Source organism: Pygoscelis adeliae, unplaced genomic scaffold (assembly GCF_000699105.1).
Source record: "Pygoscelis adeliae isolate BGI_AS28 unplaced genomic scaffold, ASM69910v1 Scaffold38, whole genome shotgun sequence".
Classification (NCBI taxonomy): Eukaryota; Metazoa; Chordata; class Aves; order Sphenisciformes; family Spheniscidae; genus Pygoscelis; species Pygoscelis adeliae.
This window is the reverse complement of record NW_008825614.1, coordinates 8,243,624-8,267,256: the sequence shown is the minus strand read 5'-3', so window position 1 is coordinate 8,267,256 and position 23,633 is coordinate 8,243,624. Positions and strand designations below refer to the sequence as shown.

The window sequence follows — 23,633 nt, the reverse complement described above, 5'->3', positions numbered from 1 at the left end:
TTCTTTGTATTGACTTCAGATTTTATTATAATGAATAGTTTTGTATCGTCTACAGTCTCTGTGTTCTCACTGTTCATCTGCTTTTGCAGAGTGCTTTTATGAATATGTTGAGTACTACAGGTCTCAGTGTAGATCCTTAGGAAGGTATGCTGGAAACCTTGCTCTGTTATGAAAACTCATCGCTGGTCTGATGCTTTGCTTCGTCTTTTACCAATCACAAGAGAATGTTCAGCTTAACCTGTATCAGCTTCACTTCTTAAAGAGGTTTTAGTGAGTGACTTTGTTGAGAGATTTTTGGGAAATCAAAGTCTGCGTCAAACTCTAATTTATAGAGCTGTTGGTAATGGGTTTTTTCGGTCTCTTGCAAAATTTTTCTGTTTTATTCCATACTTTAAAAACCTTTGTAGGGGTGTTGTTAAAGAAGACTTTACTAAAGAGAAATGACGACTGTGCAATAATTATGCCCTTGCTAAACAATATTCTTTATTTTCTATTTCTGTACAGTGATCACCTCTATTTTCTGGAGTCATCATTTTGAATTCATCAGCAGCTGGTTTGTTACTGAAAAGCTCAGAATATTTCCTCTGATTGCCTTCCTGTGAGTATGATCAAAGCAGTTACCTCAGATTTCCTTGCTTGTGGTATTCAGAAGGTTTTTCTGTATCCGGTTTTTGTACTGAGGCTTTTATATTGGATTTTTTTTTTCATCCTGTGTGCTTGCTTGCTTCTTTAGGGGCTGATCCAAATCCCTCTGAAAATCAGTAGACAGCCCTGCAGTCAGACCCTTGACTCCTATTCCTCTGGGATCACTGTCACCAGAGATTACTTTATTCAGAACTGATAGTAGATTCAAAGGATTTTATCTTGAATTTTATCTTCAAATCAAAATCTTTAAATTTTGCAGTAATCGTTTTGTGGGTGTATGGCCGTTCTTTTAATAGCTATATTTATTTCTCTGCTGGATTTCAGCAAGATTTTTGCCTGCAATGGGAGTCTTAAATTTTATTTACTTGTGTTAAGATCATGCGCTGGTGTGTTACTGTCCTGTTTTGTCTTCTGTTCTTTTTTTAAAGCAAGCAGGCTCTTAGGAGTCTGTGAGAGTCCAAGTAACTGTGTTTACTGACTATTTACAACGTGTAAGACTTAAACATTTTTTACAAACTGTTCTTTCACTGCCAGAACAAGCGAGGGCTCACAAACCATTTAAAGGAAGTGTTTATAATGTGTGTAAACGTCGGCCCCTCGATATATGGAAATTCCAGACTGGAGACAAACTGAGGACTGGCTCTAAGTTTAAGCAGTGCCTATGACAACAGACTGATGGGGTCAGAAATATTGCACTGGGGTCAAGGCAACTCCCTTAGATACCATCATCTTCAGTTAATTCAGGCTACAGTGAGCTGCTTATACTCACTGATGAGTGACTATGTTCTCTGTGTGCCTGGACCTCCTCTGTACCTCTGCTCCGTTCCCCCTCTTTTTGGCAAGAGCAGCGTGGAGGAGGAGAGAGACATGGCGGCAGGCTGAACTCTGGCTGCATTGCCTTTCGTCTCCATCAGCCTTCCCCCCCATCAGAATGCTGGGTCTGGGCCCGTTTTAGCTGTTTTTGTCATCGTTCCTGGGGAAGAGAATTTAACTTTGCCTACACTTCTGAGAATGTTTGTGCAAGTGCTGAATGGGCTGATAATTGTTGCAGGCTGTTCTCTGCCCTGGTTGCTGTTTCGGAGTTCTGCATTACTTTCAAGCCTTTGTGGGGGAAGTGTTTAAGACCGAAGCCAGATACAATCTGGGATTTCCAGTTTGTAGGAAATGTTGATATTCCAAAATTAGGATTTCTTTCTGATTCAGAACCAGCCTAAATGTTCTAGAATTTCCCATGAAACACTTCTTCCAGTGAGATCACTGAATTTAAGTTCCCATGTGCTTCCTTGGGTGGTGCATTTATGAGGTACCTAAATTCCTTAAAAATTTGACCCAAGGAGAGGGAGGCAATACTGTCCAAAAGCAAATGGGATCAGAAATGCAAGTGCTCTCCCCCTGTGCTTAGGATAGGATATTCAAAGAGAGCAGTGACTGCCCTCCAGAGTTTTTCTGACAGCTTGGCAACTGGAGTTGTATTTGTAGACATGTCTGAGCATGCAGTCTATGGTGTTGAAAGAAGGCACTTCAGTCCCTCAAAACTGAGACTGTGCTTCAGTGTATTTCTGAGCTGGTGCCTTACTTTGATGGATACATTGCATCTGAAAATCTGTCCTTCAGGGACTCATTCATCTGCTCCAAGTGTAGGATGCAGGGCGAGTGTCATCTGTCTCATGCTGAAGTCCCCAAGGTGCTTGCACAGCACTTGTCAAAGTGGTGGAAGAATTCTGTCTCGAGGAAGGAAAGGCAAAATAGGAAAGGCAAAATCTGATAATACTTTCCACACTTAACCTCCTCTTTCACATTGTAAAGCTGGCCGAATAGGAGGGTGGTCTTCAGGGGATGTGAATGGAAATACCATGAAAAAGGCCATTAGTTGCCTTTAGAAAATCATTAAAGCAAATGGTGTGGACCAATACACACGTTTGGAAAGGAAAAAACAAGCATTATCTCCGTAAAGTACTGGAAACATGGCACATCTCTTTATCTGAATATAAAAAGCAGTAATATAGTTTAGTATTTTAATGACAGTCCTGTAACTCTTCTGTTAGTTCTTGAATACAGCCAAATCTGACTTTAGAAGACAATCTGAGACATGCTTATATAAATTACTTTCAAAAATAAGTGATACCCTATAAGGGTTAAGGTTCAAAGTCACTGGCTAGTGATGATTGGTTTTTATCTTCCTTGGAAATGTACATTTTGTTAAAAGTCAAGATGTTTGCCATTAGGAAACACTGTAAGAAAGGTTTTGGTCGGCTTTTCTCCTAAATATTCAAGACTGAAAGCATTTCTGTAGAGTCTCTGAAGATATTTTTCTATGGCTTTATTGTGATGAATTAAACTGAGATGAGCATAGGGTCTTCCTTCTCTCATCTGTCCTCTCTGCTGCTTCGAAGAGGAGGTGCAGCACTCAATCTTTCCCGAATTTCCCTGTAGCTTCTGGGACTTCAGGTGACCTCTACGTGCAGCCAGGGCACTTTTTGGTAAAAGCTCTTTTGTAAGATATGAGAACCTGGTGGCTTTGGTGTTGCGTTGCATTCCTGAAGAGGTATTAAAGACAGCTCTGGAGTTTAGTTTAATACCAGGGAATCAAGCCTGGGAAGTAGTAGTGTCGTTCTTCCTGATGCAATTCACAGTCCCATGAAAATGGGATGGCTGCCTTTGGCTGCTGAGCCCAATTGGTGAGCATCATATGCTTAGAAAAGTCTTATTGCTTGTAAGAAATTTGGAGCTAACAGGCAGCTGAAACAAAGAAAACCAGAGCATCATTTAGATATAGAAAGTTATGCTTGATTTAAGGGTGAACCAAAACAAGTAAACCTGCTGTGACTCATCCAAGATTTTGGATGAAGAATATTCTTTATTTTCCAGGAATTACACCACCTAGGAATTGTAAAACTGACACACTGAGTAGTTGAAGTGAAATCTGCTTCTAATAAACCATGCCTTGCCAGACAGAGGTTTAAGAACATTGAAAAAAAAATGAAAATCTGAACAAGCACAAGGATCATATGTAGGGGCAGAGTCACTGCTGTGCTCGGAGTGAAGGGAGTGGAGTTGATTATCTGCATCTTCCCAGTAGGTAGAGAGCAGATATAGCTCGCTGGAGAGGATGTGGCAGGAGCATGCTGTGCTTTGGCTCTGTTCACTGGCAAGGAGTCCATCGGAGAGCAGTGCCAAGCACAGCTTAGGCACAGCAGAAGCTGTATCTTACTGTCTTCTGCTCAGTATTAACCTTCTAAGGCAGGAAATGCGTGCGCTGAGGGAAAGATAGGCTGGGAGCTGGGATTCTTCAGTCTTCATTGACAACTGCCCTTTCACAGCTCCGTCACAATAAGCTCTCCTGTCACTTTAAAACTGCATTACTGATACTGCTGCTTTGAACTTCCCAGGGACGTTGTTCACTTGGTGTACGTAAGTTTACAGAGCAGACCAACCTCTTTCTGATAAATGGGGCAATTGTTCAGAACCTTGATAATCATTATACTGTGCAGCATTTAAAAAAAAAAAAAAAAAAGATTAAAAAAAGTTCCCTTCTTCCCAGGATGTTGTGAGATTTTCCTTGCCTACATTTCGATGATGCTTTCAGATTGTGGGATGAAAGAGCCTTGGTCAAATACTTCTAGATCATCTGGAAGTGGGAAGTAGCTGAAATCTCAAAAGAGTATCTTGTCTCCAGCTAATGTTGTAGACTCAGGTGCTGTGGAGGGTAGCCTCAGAAGTGCACCAGCGCTGTTAGATGTTTATATGAACTGAGCTTGAACTCCCAATCTCTGGATGTTCCCCCATGCCTGTTTTCCAAGAAGAGCCTGATCTTTGCAGCTCTTTCTCACAAGAGCGCTGTGGGTTTGGAGCTGTTAAATCTTTGGCCTGACTCTCACTAAAGTCCCTTTACACAGTTCAGGCATTCTGCTTCAGGGATCTTAAAATGGGAGTAGATGACATTTAATAGCATAAATGAGAAACAGGTCCCTTAAAAAAAAAAGTGAAATTGGCCTTCCCTAAATTGTTGCGTGCTGACCTTGAAAAAACCTTTAAAGTCTGCAGGCAGACTGAAATTTTTTTAGAACAGATATCCCAAACTGCAAGAGATTACCTGAGGCAAGTAAGTTGTGAGTTTTTTTTTCTTTTTAAGAGAAAATTCTTTTCCATTACACTTGGTACCCACATGTCTATCTTAAAGCACTATTTATTTGTCACAGAACTTCAGAATTGCTGGTGTAATTTTCTCACTCTTTAGGATATTTTTTTAAAATTTACTAGTTTTAAACATTTTCATATATTCTGGTTATGTGAAACGTGTTAAAGATTCCATTTATATTTTGAATATTGGGTTTTTTTTTATGTGGGAGGCAATGTTTAAATGTGTTTTGAGAAGGGGGGAGGCAAGAAAAGCTGTCATCCATCAACTGGTATTAAGTCCAACTTCGAAAGTTTGATACAAACTGAATCTGACTGTTAGTGCAGACGTGATACAAATTAGCTGTGACTTTATGATACCAGCTGTTTCTCTGACAGGGTAAAAGGGCACATAACTAGAATAGCATCTTTTGTTGAAAGCAGTGTTTCCCTTTGTTAAATGTGGGAGCCTCTGGCAAAAAAATTGTAGTCCTTAGTTATGTGACATGTGCAGTCTGCAACATGTTCGTGGAGCTCGGGGGGCTTTTTACTTGATGTTTTTAAAAGACAGGGTTATCATGAGTGTTCTATTTTCACTGGTTTTATCACTGAAAGACAAATCTCTGTCATGTTTTTGCCTTGTGTTAAAACTGAGGATAATCTAAGCACTATTTTCCTACAAGTACAAAGAAAATACTGAACAGCAAAACCAGAGAAAAGTCTGCAACAAAGAAATCACGAATCTCAAAGTAAAATTTAATTTTATTAATTATTTTCATTAATTGATTCCCCTCAGTTATTTTTTTTCTTACCAGAATTTTCAGGGGGTTTTATTCCATACAAACTAAGTCTACATAGTCTTTAACAAACTGACAATCAGTGTTAACTGAGTGTATTTTATTGAGGCAGCAGACTAGTCCTGACACAGATGCAGGGACACCAGAGCCAGCTCTCTGCAGTCACATCTTGGGTCTTGACTCGTTTCTGGTGCTATGTGGCTGTGCACGGCTTCCCTACTGCATCCAGTGCCTGAGTGAGGAGGGTGCCAGGAGCCTAGGGGATGGAAACGCAGAGTTGACGCACCTGAGGGGCTTTGTGTGGAAGCAGCTGGGGGGTTGCCTTGTTACCAGAGCTCATAAAGCCTACTTGTAAACTGAAATGGCTCTGAGCAAAGCCATTTGGGTGACTTTACATCACTGTACATCTGCGTCCCTGCTGTATATCTGTATGACCTTAACATCCCCTGACCACCTCAGGCAACATGAAGTTGGCTGTAGCATGTAACTAAACTAAAACAATGTGATTTATTAAGCAATCAAATTAATCTTACTTCTGCCACATGACTAAGAGCCAGTAAGATTTCAAAATTTATTACTACAGATAACAGACATACTCCATTTGAATCAATCAGGAAAGGGGCAATATTAAGAATGGAGTTATGTTATTAGTATACTAGTGTTTAACTAGGAGTACTACGAGGAACAACATTTAGGCTAGAACAGTCATCAGCAAACTTTAGGCTGAATATCTTATAAACTTTCTTAGATTAATGGTTATCAGTGTTGATGCTAAACTGAAAAAGAAAGCATCTCAAAAGAGGTACCTTTCGGAACTGCATTTTTTTTTTTTAAGGGGCCATGCAGTAGCTTTAGGACTATGAACAGTGAGAAGGGCATTGCTCCTTCCAAATTTTAAGTGTTATTCCACGAAGGAAGAATGCCACTGCTAAGGTGAAAGTGGGAAACCTCTCTGCAGGACACAACTTCTATTTCAGACAGGTGGAAGTTAGAACGACTTGATATTTTGGCTGTGGCAGAAATTATCATGTGAGCCCTACATGTCTTTCTACATAGAGTAAAGAAGCCTCTCTATAAGCCACTATGTGAGATGGTAGAGCAGACAAACCCAAATCCTACTGAAGATGCAGAAAAGAAAAAATATGTGGACATAAAATTGTAGCAGGCATGTGAGTGAAAGGGCAGAGTTAAGAGTGTTGAAAAATACTAACTTCTACTCATAAACTTCTTGGAGTAAATTTAAAAAGTAAATACATTTCAAAAGGAAAGTTTAGGACATAATAGCTGTTGAGTTTTTCATGCATTGCTGGTGATAATGTGAAGCACAAAATAGAAAATTCCAAGCACTAATAAATAGGTCTTGGCCATTTCTTCTGCAAACATGCATTTTTACTATCTAGCATCTGTTTCTGAAATTATGTGAAGTATGTATTTAAAATGTTTTACCATGATAGTTTAAGTGATTAGAGAACATGTTTTCATGAATGTGTAGAGTGGTATGTCAACAAACAAAGGTCCATACATGACATTCAGAGAACAAAACCCAGCCACAAGAAGTTCTACATTCTGAATTGATTTTTTGATGATGTAAAAATCCCCTTGGCCAGCTTTCTGGTTATGGTTATATCCCTGAAAACCTGGAGTATCTCCAAAGAGAACTTAATGTATCCCTTCCGTTCATTCAACCAGGCTGAATATGGGAGCACTGGGCTGGTTATAGGTGCAATCAAAGTAAAAATGTGCAGGAGATGCTGGAGAACGTGTTTATTGCTAATGTGCAGCAACCATCAAGAGGAAACAGATCACATGGAAAACTTAAACCTGTAGCATTGTAGCAAGCAAATGACGTGCTACCAAATGTATGATAGCTGCAGAAGCCATCACCACAGTTGAATTTTACGGCCATAATGTCAGAACCATCATAGCCTCTTGCAATATCATATTCAGAACGTCTCATAAGAACTCCAATAAGAGAAGGGATGCTAGCCCTCAAATCCCAGAATTTAAATTACCTTTTAGTCTCTGAAAGTACATTACTTGTAATGAAAATTACATTTTTCCACATTTTGTATTCTAAACTGTTGAGTTGTATTGTTCTGAACTTCGAACAAGTTGCATATTCCTCTCCAAGATGGTCACATTCAGTGGTGAAATGATGTTGGCTCCTTTGGGTATTTGGGAGAGAGCAGACAATATATTGTCCTCAGCTGGGCCAGCTGCCTCACGTTCTCTGAAGGGAGAGGAATTTGCGCAGTGACTGAGTTACGGTTAAATAGTTGGGTACTGTTTCAAGAACTCAAGGAGGCCTGGGACCACTGGAGAATTCTCTTCATCCATGTGGCAGATAGGAGGGTATTCCTCATGTTGAGTTGCTCCAGGATTTATGGTTTATGATAAGGAAAGTCCCTTTACTTTAAGTGCCCGCTGCTTTGTAGATGCTAATCGTGTGAAATGACTCACTGTGTGTTTCATGCTGTTAACCCTCTGGCTGGCTCACTGCTACCCTCATATTCCTTTGTGATTCAACTTCATTAACTCCTAAGGGTCAGCAACTGTTTACTTTTTATGGTTATTTAGTACCACACTCTATGACTTGTCTCTTTGGAAGACGCTGCAGGCAAAAACTCTATTTTGTGTGAGTAAAAGGGGCAAAATTTGAGCTTAAAAGTGAGTAAACATTAAGGACTTGCTTCTGCCAGACAGTGGCACACTGAACATTAGGTTAGTCCTTATATAGTTGTGTTGATACGGATTCTTTTCTTTTTCCCTCTTTTCCTTTCCATCTCTACCTTTCAATTTCCTTTCTTCTTTTACTTCCTTCCACTCAACCCAAAGCAAAGATCTATAAGCTATAGTCTTGATCACGGTATGGAAGCAGGCTCCAAAACCAACCAGATCTAACCTTGCTTCAGTTTTAAAACCTTGCTTGAGGGAGCCAGAATCCCTTTACTTAAATGACTTAATTTTCAAGCAGTATGAATCATGCAGCAACTGCACAAGCTCTGGCTAGCATATATTGTACATATGTTTGTTCTTTAGGCAGTAAGAAGAGAATACAGAACTGGAGGTCATTTGAGTTACAACTACTTTGGGGGATTTTTTTTTTTTAAACATTCCTTCTAACAAATGCAGTTTAAATGGGTTTGTTTATATGGCGTGGAATTGGAAAGGCCCAAACTAACCAGGCTTTACACAATGTGGCCTTCTTCCAAATTAATCTAAAATATTTTAATCCCTCTGGAGTTTCTTTATCCTCTGCATCTGTGCTATAGTGGAGACACATTTTTAAAATTTCTTTGAGGAAAATTACCTTTCTTTCCTTCCAACTGTACTCAGCAAGGTCAATGGAGCACTGTTATATGCTATTTAAACATCTGAGATTCATCATATATCTGCACACCAGAAAGAATCATCATAAAAGGTCTAATGAATCCCGACTGCTAGCCAAGCAAGGGAGTCCCCTTAGAGATACCGAGTATTAGAAACAAAGAATACATGCAAAATACAGTTTTTACACTTTAGCTTTATACAACTAAGAATTAAACTGCCCCTTAAGAAGCAGGCAGGGAATGTTTGTGACCCCCAGAACAATTTTGGCCAATCAAACTCTGAGCCAAATTCTGAAGTTGTTACATGGGCCAAGATGGTTGCTGGGTCTGCCTGGGAGGGGGGGGGGCTGGCCCCACTTGCCCTGTGGGACCAGACAGGGCCTGAGCGGGAGCCTGGAGGGGCTTCTTGCTCCTGGGAAAGGAGATGCTCCGAGTCACGGTCAAGCTCCGGAGCCTGGCTATCTCAGCCTCTGGCTGTGTGCCTATACTTGGTTTTAAGGCCTTTTTGTTTTCTAGTTCAGTAGCAAGTTTATGGGACTGAACTCATTTTACTACCCAGGAACTGAGGGAGGCCTAGGTGGTAGTATTTTTCTATTTCAATTTTTATAAAATTATTTTCCAGGCATTTCAAATCCAGTGCTCCTCCTTCAGCTGCCAGTAGTTCCAGTCAGTCTGAAATGGCCACAGGGAGCAGATACAACTCTGATTTTTTTTTTTTGAAGGTTTTATCTGGAAAACTGTTACAGGGGGCATTTTTATCTGAAATAGTTATATATCTGTTATACTGTTATAGATGACACCAGGGCTGGTTTAATACCAGAGTTTATTCTAGACTCATTCTTCCTTTAAATACTGCTAGGTCATGAAGTTCAGATAGCTTTAACAAAGTTCAAATAAGTATTTGAACCTCTGAAGGAAAAATGATATGCTGAAGGCCTCTGTTCTGTGAAGGCACAGGGTTTTACCGCAGTTTTTTTTCCTTATCACTGAAGTCCTGCAGGGGCTGCAGAGAAACGAGCTTCTCTGCCAACCTGCTCCAGGCTGGTGTTGGCCTCGTCCTTAATCTTAGCGTGCTCCACTTTTCCCAACTATAACGTGCAGGTAACAGTACTGGTCTCCTGCACAAGGGGCTGCAGGGCATGCGTTGTGGGGTGGCATGCTGGGATAATGATGGTCTGAATGAAATCATCCACTAAGATCAATCACCCCAGGCTGTCCCTGCTTTTGAATGAAGAACCATACCTACCCCAAGCACACTTTCCCCATCTTTTCATATAGTCAAGGTATTTTGGGACCAGTGCAAGCCATACAGTAATGGAATAAATTCCAAGTGCAGCAGGAGACCACATCGGAGGAAAAACTCATTAAGTGCCAAGGGCATTTCTTTTACTTTTCTTACTGGGACTGGAAAATATTCCCTAAATAATACATCTGGATGTAGAGGAGTAGAGAGGGAAAAGATGAAAAACAATCCTTTAAATTCAGTAGGAGCCTACTTTAATGGCTTGTTTAATCTGCCAGCTGGCACAGTGTTGAGTTCTTGCTACACATACTTTAAGGAGACCTATGTAGTTCTTGGAACCAAGTTCATATTAAGTTGTAGAAACTTAAATATTAATAAACTGGCAGGACTGCTTTTTGGTACTTAATAGAAATCAAGAAACTGCTTAGTCATCTCCAAAGATATTTCTATCTCCTTTAATGTAAATACCAAAATAATATGGACTTAAAGCAGTAGCAAAGATAGTAAAAATTCAGATCTGTTCCCAATATGTGCCCTCTCTGAAGTATGTGCACATCCTTCAGACTTTGCAATCATATGTATTCCCTATACAGCACTTTGCTTTGGGCAGAGTTTTCTAATGTAATTTGTGACACCATTTTGTTTGAAAGAATTACATTACGAGTTTGTGTCTTCTCCAACGCTCCTTGGCCAGGAGAACTGGTGTTATCTTTATGTGGATGTTTATTTGGTGTGTCTTGCAAGTGGTATCACTTAATAGTGCTCTAGGGAATATTTCACATGTATTTTATATGACTGTAAGTGTTCATGCTTTTGTTTTTTACCTGGCTTTGTGTTGAAGGTATGTGGGTGCAACCGAGTGCAAACTTGAAGTGCAGTGTCAGCTATATAACTAACATTTATACTTTCTGTTCCTAAAAAGTTAGGCTACATCAAGAAGCATGTTTTCTGTTTTCAATTACTTTCAGCACTGGAAAAGCAAAAGATAAAAGATTCAACTGCAGACCAACCTGTCTTTTATATTTAGGGAATCCATTAATAATATCTGAAATGACACTTGTCAGTATTTACAAGTTGTAAAGGTTTGATTTGGTCCAGGTAAGCACTGAAAAATCTGGCTAGTTTACTCATGTTTATTTATGAATTTCAGATTTGGCTTTTATTTTCTTTGTTCACCTTAAGGGTGCAAGCTATTTTCAGGATTTTCATCTGGGGTATGGGTTGTAAAAATCATCCAAGTTTGCAGGCATCATAATCTGGGATTTTAGTTTGATCCTTCTCTGTACATCTTTTCCAGAGTCTATTTCTTTTTTCAGACCTCTTTTGCCATTCTTGCCTCTGTTCCCTTGCCTTCCTAACGCTTTTTTCCACATATTTAATAGGGTGTCCTTGCAGAAATTGTCTCTCTAGTTGTACTCCACTCCTGTAGAGCCATCAGACCTGGTGAGTTGTGAAGCATCCACCATCTGGAGGCCTCAGTGCACACACGCCAGTCATAAGTGCAATTATTTCTGTTTTCATCTTTTGAAGAAGGCGCAAGATTTGAAGGCTGAGGTCAACAATTTTTTTTCCAGCTAGCCCATAACTAAAAATGAGGTGACTGAGTTATGAAAAACAATTTGCTTAGTAAACATAGGCTGCTTTCCTATTTGTAGAGCATTCACAAACAGATTGGAAGTTGTCCTCCCTTCCCTTCCACCTTTGTATTTCTGGTTTTGGCCAACACTTTGCACGCAAACAACCCCGCTCTGTGGGTTGTCTGTGAAAAATGTGCTTCATGTGCATTTGGTGCCCAGAACTTAAACTGTGACCAGCCATGTGCACTCTGTGTCTCATTCTGAACTGGGTGGACCTAACCTGGCAACAAGGGAGGCTGGAGGAGACCCCACAGGGGATTTGGATCCTTATGGAAGAGGACTTAGGGAAAGGTAACAGATAATGCACAGTACAGAGATTTTTTTTTTTTTCCATTTATTTTTTGAAGGAAAATTAAACATTTTCTTTTCTGGACCACACAGACACTGTCTGAGGCACTGTTCCTAAAAAAATTGAACTGTAAAATTTATTGGCTTGATACAGTGCTCAAGTGTAACTTTCCTTTGTCACATTAATACAAAGTAAGAATGTATGTCTGTACTCTCAGTATTAAGTGCACAGGATACTGTCAGGCCTCACCTGTCTTGTTTAACTGACTCTGAGCCAGGCTCTGTTGAAAGTTTTGGCGATCCTGTTCCCCTGCAGCGTGAAGCACTGCACAGTCACATACGTTACTGATGTACCAATGCATTGCTGTCGTGGTATTTGCTGGCAATAAGTGTTTGTGCCTGAATGTTTAGATAGCAGTCAGATTATTGTCAAGATTATTAAACAGCTTCTCTGTGTGAGTCTCATGAGGGGAGCTGGCAATATTGTAATCTTGCTGTGTCAGGTTTTATGCTGGCTCATGCACAGCATGCAAGTGTGTCATCTTGCCTATCTTTTTTTTGTTGTAACAAAGCCTCACTGCTGTTGGGTCTTCTGGTTTGGCGACATTGTTATGTTAGTGTTTCCTTGCTTTCAGCTAAACTCAGCATAAAGTGGGGTCTATGATGTAAACTTCAAATATGGCAAATGGTTTGAGGGGCATCTATTTTGCGGTACCCTGTTTGAGCTGTCCTGTCGAAAGGCTTTGCATTTTTGCTGCCCTGCTTTACCTCTTTAAAGCTGGCACTGACCTCATGCTTCAATTTTCAACCAAAATAACATAGAATTGCTGTTCATTAGAGATAAATTGATATAGCTACTTGGCAGGAAACAATCTGGGTTTCATTTGTAAAGATGACTTTAAAAATGTGAGCTGGAAAAGCCCAGTAGAAATTTCTGTAGCTGGATCCATTCCTGGTGGAATTCCACAGATTTCCATGATGCTCTGCCATTGAATAACTGGACTTTCAGCTGCAATATATCTGTCATGGTGACATGCATTGGTGTCTGTGCAAAGTAAGCGTACGGGTATTGGGAGGGAAGATGAGTTAATTAAAGTTCAAGAGCAACAGGCAAGACCTTGAAAATTTATCATTCATTTTTTCTGAGGAACTGGTTGGATTCAAAATACTTAGTCTCTCTTAGGGCACAACTAGTAAGATTAGCAAACCAAAGAACTTCAGTTTTGTGGGTTTTTTTTTTTGTAGTATTTCTTTTTTCTTTAAAAATGCAGGGTTGAAGACTAAAACTTGGTATTGTTGCTTATTGCTGGTTCAATAGAGAAGCAACAGAGACCCCTCAACTCTCATTAGGGTTTATGATGCTCAGTACTAGGCAAAGCTGGATCCTAGGGCTGCATGTTTTAACAGGAAAAGAAAAAGTGTTGAAAATACAAAAACGAAGCCACAGTAAGCTGGCTGCATTGTATCTTCATATTATTTTCTATTACTTTTTTATGACTGACTATGTAGCTTAATATATCATGATTTTGTATTTTGAAATGCGTTCCAGAAAACATGTGGAGTTTGAAGTCTGGCTGAGCGAATGTTGCTGTTGGAACCTTACCTTAGACTTGCTCGAACATTTTATTATTTTTAACGGCATTACCTTAGCTTTTTAATTCAAGACATGAGAGATGCTTCAATATAGTGCTGAAACATTCATAAAACCAACTTGAACACAAATAAGTTCAGACAATGTATTGTTGAAATATTGCATGTAAGCATGAAGGTCAACAGGGGTGGTGCAAGGGTAGGACAAGAAGGGAGCACCAAATTAGAGGAACGGGAGCAGAGTAGTAGAAGTCAGGGAAGCAGAGGCAGATACTTCCCATCTCTGATCAGCTCCTTGCCTGGAGGGGGAAACCTTTCTCTCTAGTGGAGAGGCAAGTATGGAGAGCTGCACTGCTACTGCTGGCTTCCTTGCCAGTTCTGGTGCAGAAGAAATGCTCCTGCACTTGGACAGAGCAACATCTTCCCTGGCTGATGCCTGCCGTGCTCCTAGCCAACACCCTCTGCCTATTGCCGGAGCTGTGACTGCTGCTCCCAGTGTGAGCCTCTGCTTGTCATGATGGACACCAGACCCCTGTCTTGTATCACTCTTGCACCATTGGGTGACTAACTCCACTAGGCAAGAGCCCCCAGCATGCTTTCTGCTCCCGTGACTTGTCCTGTTTGATACCACTGTGGTGGTACCTCACCATGTGGGCTTGTTGTGGCTTTGCATATCGAGAAGGGACTAACAGAATCATGGTGATTAGCACTCAGTGCGTGGTCATCAGCTCCTGCGGGCATTTCTGTCCCCAGCTCCTCCACTGCACCTAGCTCCTGTTCGGGGTCAGGCTCTGCCCCTCTCTCAGATGGTTGCTGTCTCAGCTGACACTTGTGTCACTACGTGTCTGTCCTGATGCACACTCCACTGGGCACACTTGCTACTACACCATTTCCCTTAGAGGGGAGGCAGCTGACAGGATCAGGGCACGCGGTGCATCTGTGACATCTGCCAGCTGAGTTAGCGTGAGGCTCCCTCTCCAGAGGAAGTGATGTCAGATGAGAGAGCATTGACAAGAATTAGTAATTTTTCCTTTCCCTATGCCTTTAAAGGCACAAATTGAAAGGATACGATGTGGCAGTTTTATTTGTGCAGGCCAGAAACTGAAGACTGGCTTTTCCATAGTTGTGGCAGCTTCTTCTGCCTGTGTTATCCTTTCCCACGCTCTGATTTTTTTCTAATAGAGATCAATGGGAGAATTGGCATTGCCATTCATAGGGCAAGAGGAAATGCATTCTCTTTAATATGGCTTGGTCATCTGAGCTGGACCTAACCTGTTTCTTAGTGATGTTTGTCTGTTCTTTCCTATTATTAAGAAACAAATAGCTCCTGGCTGGAAGGTGTTGGCATGGGCACTGGTTTTCTGCTCTTAGTTTCAGTTGGAGATGAAGCTGGTCAACAGCTGGAGCATTGCCACAAGTTTCAACAGTCAGGCCACAGATTTGTGACAAAGTGTGCAGGAGGACTAAATGCATGATGTGTGGATTCTTGTGATTAACACGATGAAGCTGGTAGAAGCTGGTCTTCCCTGGTAGAAGCAGATAAAAGACAAGGATAACTAGTGGATGATATCCCATGAGCCTGCTTCCCAGTGTTTGTATGCAGAGAAAAAGTGAATGCAAGTCAGAGTTCATTTTGGGACTAAGTGCTTTTACAGACTGTTTTGTGGACTATAAAATCCCTTCGATTTCAGTGTGTTTTGTCCTTCGAGATGGGGCCTCATTGTCATTACCTGGGGTAGCTTCACTTATGATTAAACAGTAGTAAAGGGCAATGCAATTTTCAGCTGCCCTTTGTATCTGCAGCAAAGGCTAAGTATTTCCTCAGCGATAATGATATGAGTAAAAATAATTTATTTCCCCCAAGTAAGCATTGCAAGAGTAAAAGAAATTCTGCCTTTACGTGTGTGTGCACAAAGGTATGAGAGGATGAAGCAGCCTATATTGGCAGAATCTGAGATCACACTAGTTTCTGACATGCAGGGTAAGCTCACTGATCTTTTGTAGTGTATATTAGATGAATTTGGCCTGCGAGGGTGGAATCCAGTCCTGATTGAAGTCTCTGGGAAGTCTGCCAGGGATTCCAACAGGACCAGGATTTCAACTCTGGTCTGTATATGAATAATATTTCAGTATCTTCTGATCTTTGGGGACAACATATTTGAAATACTTCAGAGGACACTTGAAGGGGAGAGTCAAGGGTCAATCCTTCTAACATGAGAACCAGTGGTTGTGCCAGCAGCTTCCAGCTATGTCTTGTTTCTTCCTTTGTCTGCTAATGGGAAATGATAGACAAATGTCACTGAGATCAGGGGTGGGACCAGTATATGCAAATCCAAATGTCAAGCGAAAGCTCTGCCTGGCCATTATATCAATGTGCAGTAGAAGAAAGATGAGGAAGGAAGTGGGAGGAGTGGAAATGGCATACCCGCACTCAGCCTGCCCAAGGGAATAAAGGCAAATGGGGACTTTCCATTGCAACTGACTGGCTCTGAGATGATAGGTCCTCCTGCTGCATGCTTAGAAGTGTATTGCGGTGTTAGCAGCAGCACGCTACATGTTTGCTAACACCTCTGGGATGGTGCAGCTCTGTAATGCTCCTTCCCCAGTGCTGAGTTAGATCATGGATATGAGAGATGGAGTGAGCAGGTATTTAAAGCCATGGATCTTTTAGTTGCAGACCCAAGGAGTGAACTCTGGCAGGGACAACGTCCTATAAAAAACTCCCTGTCAACACTTTCATGTGGTTCACCCTGCAGCAGCAGGAGCTGACACAGGGCCTGGCACCTGCAAGGACATGTGTGGCACTCACTGTGGTTACCTATGCTGTAGCCAGGGTGGGTGAAACCTGTTCAGCACCTATTTGAATCAAGGCTCTGGACTATGGTGTGGTCCTGTGGGCCATCAGTAGTCTGCAGAGCGCCAACTGGGAATCTCTATTCTACGTAATCACTACATAGTTTTGCTCAGGATGCCACAGATGTTAACTGATATGTTAATCAGGTTTAAAAATGCCCCACCAATGTACGTAAGCTTTTTTTACTCCTGTGAAAGATGAGATGGAAAATGTAGCTTATGCCATAAGCGGAGATTTTAACAGATGGATTTTTTTTTTTACTTCCTTGTCAAAATTCTAGGTAATTCTCTGCTTACCTTCTCACAGAGTCAGTGGTTTGGATATACACATGTAGATGGAAGCGAAATGTTCTGAGAACAGAAATTGGGATTTTGAGAAACCTCCCCAGTTTGATTTTTCTGACGCTAAGTATGAACTGCACTTGTTGGTTTGCCATTGATGAATTTTCCTTGGAAGTCCTAAGAAGTATGGTCAGATGAAACAAAGCACAGGCTTGATTGGAACAAAGCTGTATGTTCACATGACCGAATACATTTATTTTGCCTTGAGTCCCAAATGAGCTATTCTGTTTGGGAAGGAATAAAGCTGCTTGATATGAGTATGTATGTGTGCCTTTATATATATGTACAAGAGTTCATTATCTGCAGTCAACATGAATACTTGGCCAAGTTTATAGTAACAATTGCAGATGTGGTTTTACGTGAAAGGAACATTAAAAATGAATTTATGGAGGAAAGAAGAGCCTCTTTAAACGTAAGCTTTACTATTGGTAATATATGATTGCCAGCGATATCCAACATCTCAGATTAAAGAAAGAGCATGCATGAGGTGTGACAAAGGACAAATCAATCCATTGAACTCCACCTTTTGACTTCAGTGAAGCTGCACCTGTTTCTGAAAGATCTGAGTGGCACTGAATGCTTCTAATGCAGAATTAAAAGGGGAGCAGGGAAAATAATTTCCAAATGTTTTCTGACAGATTTTAATAGAAAACAGATTTATTTGTTTTGACTGAAGATAGATTAAGGAACTCTAATTCTCCCAGATATTGCAGTAGAATGCTTGTCATACCTGCATTTCATGGGTGCCAGATTAAACAAGTCACATATAGACAAAGAGTGTTGCTTGCTGAGTTGCTCTCAGCTGCAAAAGGGGCAATGAAGAGGTTCTGTTTTCACTTCTGAGGTGGAAGAGGTAGAAAGAAAGGGCAATGGTAGTCCTAGGGATACAGTGGATGCCATGGCACATAGCCAGCTGGAGCAAAATATTCTTTGTGCTTCTCACTGACCAGTCCTTTACTGACATTTGTCAGGTCCACACATCCATCCACACCAGGGCTTTGGGACAACTGAAGTGGAGACAGATGGGAAAATGGGACATTTGGATTAATGGGGTACAACTCTCAAAGTTGCTTGCAGGCTCAGTTTATGTCAAGCTTTAATGAGACATTTGATCCTTTTTGTGGGAGTATTTAAAAAAAAAAAACGGGGGGGGCAATTACAGAATAACTTAGGTCTTGTGTTACCACCTGATCCTGCAGTGAGGATGTCAGAGGTCAGCTGCATGCATGCAGAAAACCTTTGTGTAGTCGCACTTGGAAGCCTTCCCTTTACTACGCCTCCATAGGAAAGGTTCAGAAAGAATTTCCCTTTATCACCTTTGTTCAGCCCTTCTCTGCAGCAGACATTTCTTTTTGTAGGATATGGTTTTTTTAGTACTGATCTTGCAGTTTTGCAGTTACATCTAGCGGCTGGGACCGAACCTGGGGCCTGGTTGTGCTTTAGCCTTCTGCAAATGCACGGTGAGAAGAATTTGCAATTGGTGGAGATAACATAGGGACCAAGAGGCACAAAATTGACTAAGGCTCAGTCCCTAAGGCCACAAAGTAGATCAGAGTTAGAACTAACCAGGATTATCTCCAGTTGCTGGGTTTACCCCAAATGCTAGGCACTGGGCCATGATATCTCACTGGCCTCCTTGTTCTGCACTGTTACTTGAGTTCTCCTGGAAATCCTGAAGCTGTTTCTCTTTGCGCTGTTCCTGCCTCCTGCAGCTAGGGATGAGGGAGGGAGGAAAGGAGGGAGAGAGAGGCTAGGAACTGGTCATGGTTTCTTTCATGAAGAAACCCAGTATTGTCCTTTTTACTACTCTAGACCTTTTCTGTGCTTCCTGTGGGTCCTAAAATTTCTACCAGCTCCTACAGAACTGGGGCCCTACAACAGTGCGGGATGGGTCTGTGCTGGTGCCCCACCTCAGTCACCAGTGTGAGAGGTTTGGGCTAAGGAAGGAAGGGGGAGGTACCTGGTGCACAGTGCATGCAGATGTCTTTAGCTAGATAAGAAAGGAAATTTAGCAGAAAATCTCTCTTGTTACAAAGAAACCGAAGGCCTAATCCCCTTGCTCCACTTCAGATGAATAAAGTGGAATATTCATTATTCAGATGAATAATGTTCTACCCTCATTCTTTAATGAAGAATAGGCCAGACTGCTGAGAGGGGGGCTGGCAAGAGCTCTGATCCATGCTCTCTTGCATGGGCAGTCATCACAGCTTGCAATCTGCCTAGCAGTTGTCTGCATGAAGCTTGCCCTGGTCATTCACAACACCGGAGTAGCGAGCATGTTAAGGAAACAGGCATGACTTTCAGGCTCTTCGGGCCTGAAGGTCACCAAGAGGAAATCTGCAATTGTTTCATTGTACTGGGAGGGAAGCAAGATGGCATGTGCTTGCATAATGTTGTCGCCAGATGTGGCCAGCGTAGAGCCCTGTGTAATACACAGCCATGCTATATTAGGGAATATGCTCTGGCTTGAAGTTTCTTTGCTCAACTAGGTTGAAGCTGGTGCAGTGGCTCCGCATAAACATCTCAGTCTGGGAGCTCATTCAGTGTAATGGAAAGGTGACTGCCAAGTCTTGAAAGAAAGACACTTCTGTTTGTTAAAGACCTGAGTAGCAGTTTGCATTTTCACTTGCTTGTTACCAGTCTAGCTTACCTGTTTTTAAGGCCCTCTGGGTGCTGAGCTGTCTCTGAAATCAGTGCTGGGAATAGGGTGAGGACAGTATTAAATCTGAGCCAGAGCAGGAGGTTATTTTGCTTTCCATACTGGAATTATACAGGTATGTGGTGGTGTGTGTATTTCTACCTAGCCAATTTATTGTTTGCTTTCAAAGAGCATATTCCCATTAATTGCTATTAAAATATTTTTTCATATATTTACAATTACTGTGCATTCCTCTGATTTTCCACCTTGATGAAAGCTGAAAGAAGACAAAATTTTAAACTCTCTTATGGGATGAGACATAAAGGGGAGTGGGATTTGCATACATGTGTTTTGTACCGGGAGGGATTAAATGTGGCTGTCCTTGAAGGAAGCACTTTTTAGCAAGACAATGAAAAATTCAACAAATTTTAGCAATAAACCACAGTCAACTGAAGATCAAAGGCATTATGTGAAGTGCAGAGATGAAAAGGAGAGAGAGACTGGTACTGCTTTTGAAATGAGTGTTTTTGTGGGGAGATGGTATTTGCAGGGCACATACTTTGCTATGATTCTGACTCAAGTAATGTGGCAATGCTGGTAAATGTTGTAGATAAGTTCTTTGCTTATCTGTCTTCTCTTAGTCTTTCTTAGCATGTCTTCAGGAACACCACAGGGTTCATCAGACATCCCATGATCTAAAGGTTCAGTCACAGAGTCAAAAGAGATAGACACCCTGAGAAGATCCTTGTATGTGAGGCTGTGGAAAATCTGAGGTCCTGAGCAAGACTTATCTTCACTAGTAATATTCTTTCATAGGTCCCTCTTCTGCATCTGGTGGTGGAAAACTCCTGAGAGTTCACTTCAGATTCTTTCAGTATTATTTCAGTTGTGCAAAGGTTGAAAAGATGCTGAGGGTCTTGTTTTGAGGTAGAAGCAAAAAAATGATAATTTTTGTGGTGTACCCTTTCACAGTGTAAGAGTAGCCCATATTCCAGTAATTTGCATATGTGTGTGGGTGTCAGGGGAATGGAACTGGTCAAATAGTTTTGGACATCTACTTCTATTTGCTAAATACATATATATATATTTTTTTCTGCTTCTTTAAAATTTATTGATGACTTCTGGTTGAATTAGGTGAAAAACATACCTGGAAATAATTTGGAGAAAAAAATTGAGGTATCAAAACATTTTCCATCATACTTTGAAAACCAAAATTTTTATATTGGAAATAAAACCAAAGAACTTTTTTTTTTTTTGAGGTTGAATGGAACATTATTTTTTATTTGAAACAGTTTTCTTAGGGACAATTTTCCTCTTTTCAGAAAAATGAAACTTTTTTGGTCTGACACCAAATTATTAAAAATGTGTAACAGGAAAAAAAAAAAGGATGCAATCAAAGAATAAAAAAAAAATTTCTTTGCACACCTGGGAAGGTCACACAGAGAGACATTTTCACATTTGGCTCTGAAGGCAGGCCCTGGAGTGGAGCTGGGTGGAGTGTTATATTTTGGCACAGGATGAACAACACTCATGAACAATTTTCATTTTAAAAAAAGAAGCATCAAAATACGCATGCTCCCAAAAATGGTTTGTAGAAAATAGTTCAAATAATTGGTACCTTCATCTATAAGCAAAGCAATTTTTGAATCTTCTGAGAGGCAAGAACACTCTGAGAAACTCTGATTTTATACTCTCTTTTTGTGGAAATAGGAAACATTTTTAGACAGACTGATGAAGTTATTGTCTGGTAGTTTTCAGAGGCTGAAAGATAACAAATAATTTTGGGGAAGACTGTGAACAGCACTGAATAGTTGACTTCAAGTGGACCTTCTAGCCGATTACTCATTTTCTTGCACTGATATGGCTTTGCTAACTAAAGGTCAAACTGTTGACCTGACCTCCATTTCCCAAGTGCCTTCCTCATTTTTGAAAAAGGGGTTTGGCTTGCAAGTCATCTGAATGCCGCGAAGTGGCTGGACCTCAGTCCTTTGAGAGGAGACACTATACTCTAATAAACCCTAGACGTCCTCCCAAGACGTCCATCCATCTGATCTTCATCGAACAACAGAAAAGCACCCTGTAGGTGGAGAAAGGTTGTTGCATCAGGGAACTTCTCACGACTGCTGTGCAATCTCCCCTATGCTCCTGAGAAGGAAAGAGGGGAAGAACAACAGAAATAGTTCTGGCTTGTTGTTATTATCCTCCTCAGCTTTCCTCATGAGGAAGAGAGCTTGGGCTTTTGGAGATGAGAGATGGTGCTGAGGAAGTGGTGGAGGTGTTGGCTGGGACATTTGGAGAGGGGATGGGTCAAATGTGGGTGCACAGAGTCCGGAGCTGGGGGGAGGGAAGGAGTGTACCTTAGTCAGGAGAGGTGGAGAGAGGGATGTACCTGGCTGGGTAAGAAGTGATGAAGGTGCAAATAAATCAGATGTCAAAGCATGTCTGTTTTGTGGAGGTAGAGTGGGAAAAAAACTTTGGGATTCTCAGTTCTAGCACATGAGGTGTCAGCCTAACAGTCAGCTCTTCATATTTTAAATCCCTGATGGTGACTCTACTCCACAGACTAAATGCTGCTGCCTGGTGCAGTCTTAGTTCCTGTGGACACCGTCATCTGCCCTCTGTGCACAGAAACCCAGCACGCTGCTTCGAACTTGCTCTCTGTAGTGTACCATTCCTCCTTTGAGCCTCGTCTCCCAGCTGGGGGGAACCACATCAGTCCTGCAACTCATGGGCCCTCTAGAAAAGGAACTGAGGCAGGATTTAGCTGCACACATAGGCTAGGATGAAAATGCTTCTCGGGAGAAAATGGCAGATTTGCTGTTCTGTGTTAAAGGGGTACATGGTGGTAAGAGTAAACAAACACAAGTTTTGAAAAAATGTCTTGTTACAACTTGCTTTTTATATATATTGTCTAATTGTGCATTAAAAAAAAAGGTAGCAAAATTGCAAAGTCACTATTAGATTTGCAAAATGAACTTTCCTTTTGAACCTCCACAAAACAACCCCAGCCACCCAAACAGGAAGAAAGTCACAACAACAAAATTTTAAATCCCCCAATCCAGGAGCAAATCAGAAAGAAAAACACCCCCAGGAAAAGTAAACTAATAAAATAACCTTCACAAAACCCCTGCCCTCAGCAGTGTTTTAATCCAAAAAAGGGGGCAGAAAAAGCCACGGATTCCCTTAAGTCATGAGAGGCTTTGCTATTGCCAGTGATTTTATGGGGCGGGCGCTTGGACGCTGCACCGGCGGGCAGGAATATAAAGCTGCAAGACAGATCTACATCTGCGAACGGAGCACTTCAAATAATTTGCAAATGCACCTTGGCTTTGTTTCCCTTAAACTGCAAGCAGATCATAAGCCACCTTTGAAAATTTTAGTCTGTATCTGCACGCTGGCTTTCTCTGAGGGGTAACTGGCCAGTCTTGTACTAACGGGCTGGAAAATGTTTTTTGGGGGGGACGTGTGGGGGGGGTGGAAATCCTCTGAGTGCAGCGCCTAGGCTAGAATTGCAGAGGAAGCTGAGGCCTCCAGCCCTGCACAGGAAGCAATCTTAGAGCAGGCCTTAAATGCCAGATTCCAGGCAGAGTTTAACTAACCACTGACAGCTCTGTAAACAAAGCAGGGACAAAAAGAGAACAGCTTTCCCTTTTCTGGTAGTCATTTTTGGTTTGGGGGCTGCAGGGGAATTCTGTAATACTCGGCTTGATGGGATATAAACCAAGGCTGGAAAGGCTTTGTATATGAAGAACTGTAAAGGGGAAAATATTTCATGGACTAAACCATAAAGAAGGTAGGACACGGGGAAAATGCGTGGATTAAACTACAAAAAAAATATTGCTACTTTTGGTTCTCTGAGCAGGATTTATACATAGTTTGGCTTCTCCTGGGTGGTATTTAAAAGCTGCGGCTTGTTTTCCTTCTTTTCTCTTTTCCTTCTCTCCTCTTTTCTCTTTTCTTTTTCTCTTATTTTTTCTTTCTTTCTTTTCTCATTTTCTCTTCTTTTCCTTTTCACTTTTTTGGAAGGGGGGTGGGAATGGACAGACGAGGACTAACTTTTGCAGAACTTTTAATTATCTGTGCAACTAAAGAAAACAAGAAATCTCTTGTGCAGCGTTTTTACTGCTTCCAGAAAAAATTGGAAGCTTAAAATTA

General features: G+C 41.2%; 1 protein-coding gene across 9 annotated transcripts in view; it reads left to right on the top strand.

Moving 5' to 3' along the window:
• The window catches only part of CALD1 (caldesmon 1), a 203,249-nt gene that overhangs the window by 80,382 nt on the left and 99,234 nt on the right, over positions 1–23,633 (top strand). For 7 of the 9 annotated variants that reach the window (XM_009332855.1, XM_009332863.1, XM_009332862.1 and 4 more), the window contains one exon: positions 505–598. The exons of 1 other annotated variant lie outside the window; for it this stretch is intronic. The gene's annotated coding sequence lies outside the window, so the exon portion shown is untranslated. Of the gene's footprint in view, positions 1–504; positions 599–23,095; positions 23,272–23,633 lie in introns of those variants that run through there. One more of the 9 variants, XM_009332857.1, reaches the window with a different exon arrangement.